At 44.0% G+C, this 8,882-nt stretch overlaps 1 protein-coding gene across 3 annotated transcripts in view; it reads left to right on the top strand.

Annotated features, from left to right (window-relative positions):
* WDPCP (WD repeat containing planar cell polarity effector) overlaps positions 1 to 8,882 on the top strand; it is a 368,266-nt gene that overhangs the window by 123,282 nt on the left and 236,102 nt on the right. The window lies entirely within an intron of this gene.

Raw genomic sequence — 8,882 nt, 5'->3', positions numbered from 1 at the left:
CTGCCTTTGCAGGGGCGGCAGCAGCTCCTCCTCCGGGCAACCTCGCACTCCGGATAGTAGTGCGAGGCTGCCCGGAGGAGTAGGTCCTACAATAAATGCTGCTCTTGCTTTCTCTCCCTCTCCCAGAACTGCTGGCTGCTTTCCTCAAGCCATCTCTTTTTATATGAGAAGAGGCTCCTTTAATTTTACACCTTCACTTCTCATCCCCAACTGGGAGAGAGAGAGGGAGGGTCAAAATAGGACCCCTTGCTTGCTTGTTTGCTCTTAGCTTTAAAGAAATGTTGCAATTTGCCCTGTGAGCTACTCGGGCAATTTCTACATTTGAAATATAAAACAATGAATGAGAAACTGGCTCATTTTTGTGTTTTATTCTTCTCTTTTCTGCCATGCTTCAGCTGCTTTTGCACATTAGGGCTGCCATGCTATTCCTCATCATTGTTTCCTTGGATTTAGTGGGTGTAATTTATGATAGATAAGCTTAACAATGTGCTATGCAAAACCCAGGTAAAATCATCTGAATTTGTAAAAACATTTAACGTTTATTTTGTTGCAATGCTTAAGGGCTTCCTTCAAAGTTTTCAAAGAGATGGTCACTGTAGCAGACAGAACTGGGGCATACAGAATATCCACTTTTATTATAAGTTTCTATGGCTCAAATGTATTTTCATTTGCTTGATCCACAAAATGCACATTATTGTATATTAGTCTTAAAAAGTATATCAAATGCTTAATTTTATTTCAAGAAGTAATACAGAAAACTTAAATGTTTTCAATCTGATGGCCAATGACTGGAACTGTGGGAACATGTTTATATATGATCTTGCAAAATGACACAGTCTTACAAAATAGCCGCTGTAGAGAATAAGCATTTACTGGATGGTTTTCTTCTATCCTACTCAGCTCTGGGGGGTTTGGGGAGCAGATAACATACTTATAAACAATGAACTGTAGCCACCAATCAAATTCATGGGTTTTGTCTAGGCTGATAATTAGTGCTTTGCAGCATAACAGTTTTCTGGTCTTTTTTTAAATTTCAAAAAAAAAAAATTCAAGGGCTCTGGAAAAATGAGTAGGTAAAAATGAGAGGGACAGGAGAAAAGATGCATTTTGAAAGACAATTCTATAGGAATGGAATGAGAGCAAATCATAAGGGATCACTTGGGAAAATCTGTGGAGCTGCATATTGATTTTCTCCATGATCAACTGTTCCTGTGGGATCTATAAAATAGACTCATAAAATCAACACACAAATGGATTACTGGGATAAAAGTAAATATTAGTTTCCACAATATAAAAGTATAATTTTATTTTTTCAACGTAGGCACCAACAGATTCCAGACTGACTGTGTGTGATTCACCCCACAAAAATAACAGTCTGATGCTCCTGCAATTATTCTTTCACAATTTTTATGAATGCATAATAAACACTTCATTTTCTCAGTTATAACAAAAGGAGATATCCATGTAACAAGTTTGCAGGAGCCATTTACCCCTGCAAACTCAACCCTGTTCTCAGGATTTGTGAGATATATAGAACCATGAACTAACTACCTTGGCTCTATTTCCACACCATGCTAGGTTAAAATGCATTTGGCAACATTATAGATCAATCTACCTTGTAAGCACACTATTATGCATTCTCAGCTCCCAGAACAAAAGGGACCTTCCTAAAGCAATGGCAGCGAGAAGAAGGGGCCCTTCAAGTGAAATTCCTCTTCCAATATCTTCAAAACAGTATTTTCCAATGGATCTTCTAGGATGTACCTTCAAACTCAGTTTAGTCTAAGGCTTAGGATTTCCTGAAGGTCACCAGTTCAAGTACCAATCAGAACTGGCCTGCTTATTTCTTTAGCTCAGAGTCCCTTTGGAGTTGCAATGCTTTCAGAATAAGAGAAAGGAGAATACAAGTCCTGTAACGCCTTTGGTAGGTAGGGTTTCAGTTACTCCTTTCATGAGCTGGAAGGAATTGGGGGAAGGGGATATTGCTTTCTCTCTTTTTTTTAGCACGTTTGTACACTCAATGCCTCTTGTCAGCAGAGTTTCCGATTTTCTATTTATCTCCCCAGGAAGTACTAGCAAGGCCTGGATGGGGAAAGAAATGGAGGGAGGTTGGGTGCAGCGCCGGGGAAAGTGGAAAAAGCAACAAGAAGCTGGCGCCTAAATACGGCCTTCATTAAAGCAAACGCACTAAATGAAAAACACGAAGAATGGGAGAAAGCAGAGCAGTTTCAGAGAAGGACATGACTGACATCATGTCACCGCAGCATGTTTCCCCCTCGGGCCGCTTTCCACTTTCATCACCATCACCCTGCACCAGCTGCTTCCAAAGCAGTGGCACGCACGCACCTTCGCACACCCCATTCCCAGTTCCCGGCAAAAAAAAACATAAAAACAAGGAGAGGGCTCCTCCAGGCAATCCCTATTTTAGGAGACAAAGCCAGGCAAGAGGGCGGTGGCAGTATTGTAAACAGATGGCAGGACAGAGGCTCGGACAACTGAGGTAACAGGCCGTCAATAGCCAGCTTTGTGGCTGCCCCAATGCCAGGCCGTCAATCAGTCGAGCAACTGATGGAGTGGCTCGACTAGTGATGCCTTATGAGGTAAAAATGGCACGTAAAAATTCAAGACGCCGAGGAATGCCTGCAGCTCTGCCTTGGAGGCAAGAGAGGGGGCATTCCTAATGGCTTCTAGTTTGGCAGGGGTGGGGTGGATGCCCTGGGCATCCACAAGGAAGCCCAGGAATTCCACCTGTGGCACAGCAAAGGAGCATTTGCTGCACTTCAATTTTAAGCCCGCACCCCTAAAACGGGGGAGGATCTTCCGAAGGACTTCGATGAGCCCCGATCGACTGCAGGCAGCGATCAGAACATCATTGAAGTAGGGAATGACACCAGGGAGCCCATGGAGCAACCGCTCCATGAGGCTCTCGAAGATCCCTGGGGCAACGGAAACTCCAAATTGCCAGCGGCGGCAGCGGAAAGCTCCTCGGTGGGTTACAATGGTCTGGGAAGCAGCGGCCTCATCATCCACCTGGAGCTGCAGGTAGACCTTGGCCATATCCAGCTTCGCAAAGATGCAGCTGCCCCAAAGAATGGAGAGGTGCTGCACCACCGGAACTGGATATGGGTTTGCCTGGAGGCCCCTATTGATCGTCGACTTATAGTCAGTGCAGATACTGATGGACCCATCTGCCTTAATGGGGACCAGTATGGGGGTCTCCCATTTGGAGTGGTCGGCGGACTCCAGGACCAACTGCGCCAACAGTTTGTCAAGTTCGGTGTCAACCTTGGGCCTCAAGGCAAATGGCACTCTGCAGGCCTTGAGCCGGATAGGAGCAACCTGGGGGGTCTAAATTAAGGGAAATGGGGGAACCCTTGTATTTACTGAGCATGCCATCGAAAACGTCGGCAAACTCGGCAATGACATCTTCGACAGAGGAACCCTCGGCAGACGTCTGATGGACACCTTGGAGGGACAGTCCCAGAGGAGGGAGCCAATCAAGGCCCAGAAGGGCCGGCAGAGGCTTCCTGACAACTAGAATGGGAAGCCTGCCATGAAAATGGCCATAGTCTACCCATACAGACAGGCTACCCAGGGTAGGGATTTCAGTCCCCTGGTAGTCTTTGAGAGTAGTGTCCGCAGGGGTTAGCTGGTCGCGGATCATTGTTGGGCAAAGGTGGATCAGGCTGCTCCAGGAGAGCAGGGATCTGGGGGATCCGGAGTCCACCTCCATGGAACAGGGAGCACCTTTGATGTGGAGGGAGATGGTGACCTTCTTGGCATCAGCCGAAGCCTTGCTGACCAAAGCCTCGGGAAGGTGTTGCTTCCGAATGACTGAGAAACATTCTGCCCTGGCTGGTTGTGAGTGGCTTTGCGGGCGGCCCCCAGTAGTACAATAGTCTGCGGGAGCTGGCGGTGGCAGGGTGGCGCAGCAGACGTGGACCAGATGTCCTTTCTTATTGCAGCAGCGGCAAAACACTGCTTTGAAAGGGTAGGCTGTGCGGGCATGGTTGCCGCTATAGCCCAGGCATTGGCCAGCCGGTTGTCTTGCAGGAGTTTGGGAGGTCATCCTTCTAAGCTGTGCCCTGAGGCAATCGACCTGATCCTCCTCAAGGTTATCTAGAGGGGCCAGTTCTTCGATAAGGCAGGTGCGCGTCTGAGGTGTGACCAGCTGCTGACATTGTTGTATTTTGGCAGTGGACCATTCAGACAGCTCCGAAGTCCTGGCTTCGTCCACTGCCGACTGCAGAGTGATATCCGATCGGGACAGCAACTTCCGCTTGAGGTGGATGTCTTTGACCCCACATATGAATTGTTCCACCAGCAAGTCATCCAGGTCGTGGAACACGCATTGGATTGCCACTGTACATAGAGATTGCAAAAATTGGCTGACTGTCTCTGGTTTTTTTTGTACGCATTGTCTGAATGCATAGCGGCGGGCAATGTGTCCCACGACAAGGCGTGGACTGCCAGTGGGGAAGCGAGAGCTCTTGCGGTGTTAAACATCTCTGGCCCGCAAGAGCTGAGGAAAACCCGCATTTTCTGTCCTCTGGTAGCTGGTGATAATAGTTGGCTATCAGGAAACATTTAAAATGTTCGAGAAACCCCTCCCACGACTCAGTACCAGAGCTGAACGGTGCAAAGTGCAGTAGAGAAGCCATAGCCAAACCAGCTGAGGAGAATTTACTTCAGAAATTGAAGAAAAAAAAATTTCTCTTCTTTGCAGCTGTTGAGCATGTTGCCTCTAAGATCCCATCCTCGTCACCAGTATTGTAAAGAACAGAGGCCCAGACAACTGAGGTAACAGGCAGAACGATTTATTAACAACAAGGTAAATGACAATTATATACAGATTCAGCACCTCACCTTGCTTGACAGCTATTTATACAGGAGCTGTCAAGCAGGGCAGCCAATCGGAACACGGCAAACAGCCCGCGCTCAGCCAGGTATGCCTTAGCCAATAGGCACACCTCAGCAGTTGCCGGCTGTCATTCATATGTCGAGGACCTGCAGCCAGTTGTAAGTCGAGGACTTAAAACCGGTCGCAAGCCGAGGACATAACAGGCAGAGCAGGAGCACCTACTGTCTCACCCCCCTCCTTTTCCACGCCAGCAGAGATTACCCACCTATTTCCTCAGGCGGTGGGGTTGGGCCGGGGAATGGGGAAGGGTTTGGGAGCTCAATTCTGGCAGTAAATAAATTTTTTTAAAGGAAAAAAATGGTGTTTTTCACAAGAGCCCTGCTCTGGTCTCTCCTCCCACTCATGTCAGGGCTCCAGCAGTGGGCCTCGAGGAGGAGGAGGATCGGCGGCAGCTGCAGCAAGTTAAACAACTCTCTTTCAACCTGCCAGCTTCAAGGTGGAGGGAACTAACACGGAAGTGCCACATGAAACACAGGCGTCGTTGTTTGCCCTTAAAGCGCAGCCGCCAATCTCACAGCAAGGAAGGCACCAGAGGAGGCCTGCTTGGTAATTGGTTGCTCTTGGCCTAGGATTTTGATTTACCAAAAATGGCAATCTTTTTCGCTGCAGCCGCATGCTCGCAAAATAATGGGGAATCGGTTGTGTTCCAGGCTACGAAGGCCGCACATACATTTCCGGGAGCAGCAGCGATCTCCCGTTGAAGTGACTAAAGAATGAGAATTTGTGGGAAACACCCGAAAAGCCACACTACGAATGTGGAGGTCTCGTTGTTTTGGTCTTGACTCTGATCCAGAGACACTGATACGTGCACAATGAATGTAATAAGGGTTCACATGTTCCCTTGTGAACATCAGGTTTCATTTATCTTTGTTACATTGGCCGTGTTCACCCAATATGCTAAACTGTAACATAATCGTGGATTAGGACTAAGCATTGTCTTAAACTATGATTTCTTAACCATATGACAAATACTAAATTATCGTGTGATTTGGTAAGCTTTAATATAGTTTATTATGGTTGTAAAATAATGAGTAAAATATAAAATATGTGATTGATTTAAATTCGATCTCTTGTTCAGCAATTCATGGCACTCACCACCTCCCCCCCACAACTCCATGAAACAAGGTAGCTGAGAGAGAGGCTGGCCCAAACTCACTATATTTGCGAGGTTGAAGGTAGGAATATCTTGGATATTCCCGGGGCTTGTCCAATATTACTATATCACAGTAGTGGAATGCAGCCATGACAACATTATATAATTAAATATTGAAAATTACTTTCAGATGTGAGCTAAATAACCTGCAGTTCTGTCTGAGGATAGTGGTCCACCGCTACCTCAGGTAGGAAAAGGCTGAGTTAAAACTTGAAAAGTTTGAGAATTTTTTTAAACAAAAAGCCTTCTCCCTTACATGAAAAACATGTGAATACAGCTATAGAACATGTCAAACTCAGAGTTCCTTCCTTTAAAAAGAACAACGCCCTTCCTTGATAATTAACCATCATATCTCAGATGCCAATAGAGATATGAAGGCTTTCGGTTGAGGATCTATGTGTCAAAGTGTTGGAAGAAATGTCCATCTGAGTTCAGTTCCAAGTGGGAAGAAAGACACTGGAAACATGGAGACTGCTTGGAAAGATGGTTTAATGGTGGACAGGATCATGTGGTTTGAGATCCTGGGCAAAAGGACACATGGGTGAGAGAGAAAGAGATTTATACCCTCTCCTCTGTTGGGCTTTGAATTTGAGTTTGTATTCTGATTGGTTGTCAGACTCCCATGGGGCCACACAGGGGCAACTGTAGACTGTCCTGAGTCCCAAGCTTGATTGACTCTTGCTGGGTGATGATGTAATGAAAGGGCTTTGGGATTCCTATTATGGCTCTGCCTGAAGGAGGTAGATCTTTGTTATGGAGAACAGATTGGCCCAGGTCTTAATGGCCCATTGACAAAGGGGGGGGGGTGAGTTTCTGCCTTCCTTTTAGGGGAAATATTTTGCCCTTTTAATATTTCCTAAAATATTTCATTTTTCTAGGAGAGGGGTAGGTGCTAACTTCCTACAAAGGTTTGCAGTCATTTGGGCATTTTATTTGTTTATTAAATTTCTATGCCACCCATCTCCCCTACAAGGTAACTGGTTGGCTTTGCGCCAAGATGATAAAGGACTTTGAAAGTCAAGAGCCACTACAAATCATGACTGGTTAAAAGTCAAGATTTTGAACAGGATCCAGGAGTTATCAGTACAGCAATCTTTTCTGATGTAGAAAGTTCACCTTCTCTTTTAAAGGTCAATAAGCATTTCTTCCCAGCAGTATTTTGAGAACATAATCGCCTGATATTCATCTATGCCATCAAAGAAACAAGTTACTGGCTTTCAAATGTAATAACCAAACAATACAAAGCACCAAGCAATAATTTTATCTGTATGTCTTACAGAATCAACAGAAATTTGAAATGTCTATACATCAAATATTCAAAGTATACAAGAAATGTTTATGATATCAAACAGAATTTGAAAAGTATAAATTGTGGGTCTGAAAAGAAAATAGTTAATATGAAAAAAAAAACAGTTTTTTGTGTCAGGGGCGCCTGTGGTGACCCAAGTGCTCTGCCAGCAAAAATGGGCTCCCAAGCTCCATTTTTGCCTGCAACAGCTTCCTGCAACCCTCTGCCAGCGGAAATGAAGCTCGGGAGGGCTGTAGGAGATCCAATTTTTGCTGGCAGAGGCACCACGGGCTGATCGTTTGCTGTTTCCAGGGTGGCCCTGCGGGCCTTGAGTTTGACACCCTGGACTAATGTGAATAAAAAAGAATCTGAGGTCAATGTGGGAATTGCAAAACAGCAGAAATGGAATATTCCTAGAGGGGTATTTGTTGGTAGAGGAAAGCTGTCGGATATGATCTCCAGGCTGAGGCCTATTGAAGTAGTAGCAATAGTAGTTTATTGATTAATCTTACCACCATATTAAAAACAAAGAATAAAAATAAAATACAGGGTTTAATTCCAGGGTAAAATAGATAAAAGAAATTGAAGAAGATGAAAATCAAAATATTTTGCTTTAAAAATTTTATGCTTCTCTTTATTATTCCCTATAAATAAACATATTTAGAAACACATACACATGTATGTGTAGGTAAAGGGGGGAAAGCCAAAAAGAAATGTGTAAAAAAACTTTCTTCATAAGCCACCTGAATTTTATAACCCATTCCATGACTTTTTTGATAAAAGTGGCTCTCCAGCTACAATATGAAAAAGGAAGGGAGACTTTGAAGGCTAGATTCTGACTATTTATGCATCAATAATTATTTCCCTGCACTTTGGCAGTATATCCTACAGAGCTCTCCACAATATTTTTATTCATTTAGTGGAATTATAAATAAATAATGAAGTCTAAAAACCATTAATACTCTCAAATAACATTTCTATAACTGCAATAGTATTTTTATAGAACAGCAACAGCCACTTTTATTGTAGACAGTAAGAAATACAGTATTTTGACATTAGCAATGGCAATATCAAGATTCTAAACCTTGTATCATTTTCTGATACTGCTCCTTAGAAGAGGTCTTTATTACTGGTGCTGTCTGATACATGCAGTTTATTAAATAAGTCATAGATCAGTGGTTCTCAACCTTCCCAATCCCGTGACCCTTTAATACAGTTCCTCATATTGTGGTGACCCCCAACCATAAAATTGGTGTTTCGGTTCCTAAGACCATTGAAAATATGTGTTTTCCGATAATAATAATGAATAATAATGTTGAATTTATTAGCCGCTCCCTTTCCAAGCAGGACTCGGGGCGGCGTACACTAGAAACATATAAAACATAACACATGTGTACAAACACATAAACATACATATATACAAAGACATACACGTACGGAGGAGGTAATAAATTACAACATTTAGACAATTAAAACCATTTGCATACCCCCATAATAAAACCCAATATACAATAAAAAAT

Source organism: Natrix helvetica, assembly GCF_964273705.1.
Source record: "Natrix helvetica genome assembly, chromosome: 2".
Lineage (NCBI taxonomy): Eukaryota > Metazoa > Chordata > Lepidosauria > Squamata > Natricidae > Natrix > Natrix helvetica.
This window is presented reverse-complemented; position numbering and strand designations above follow the sequence as displayed.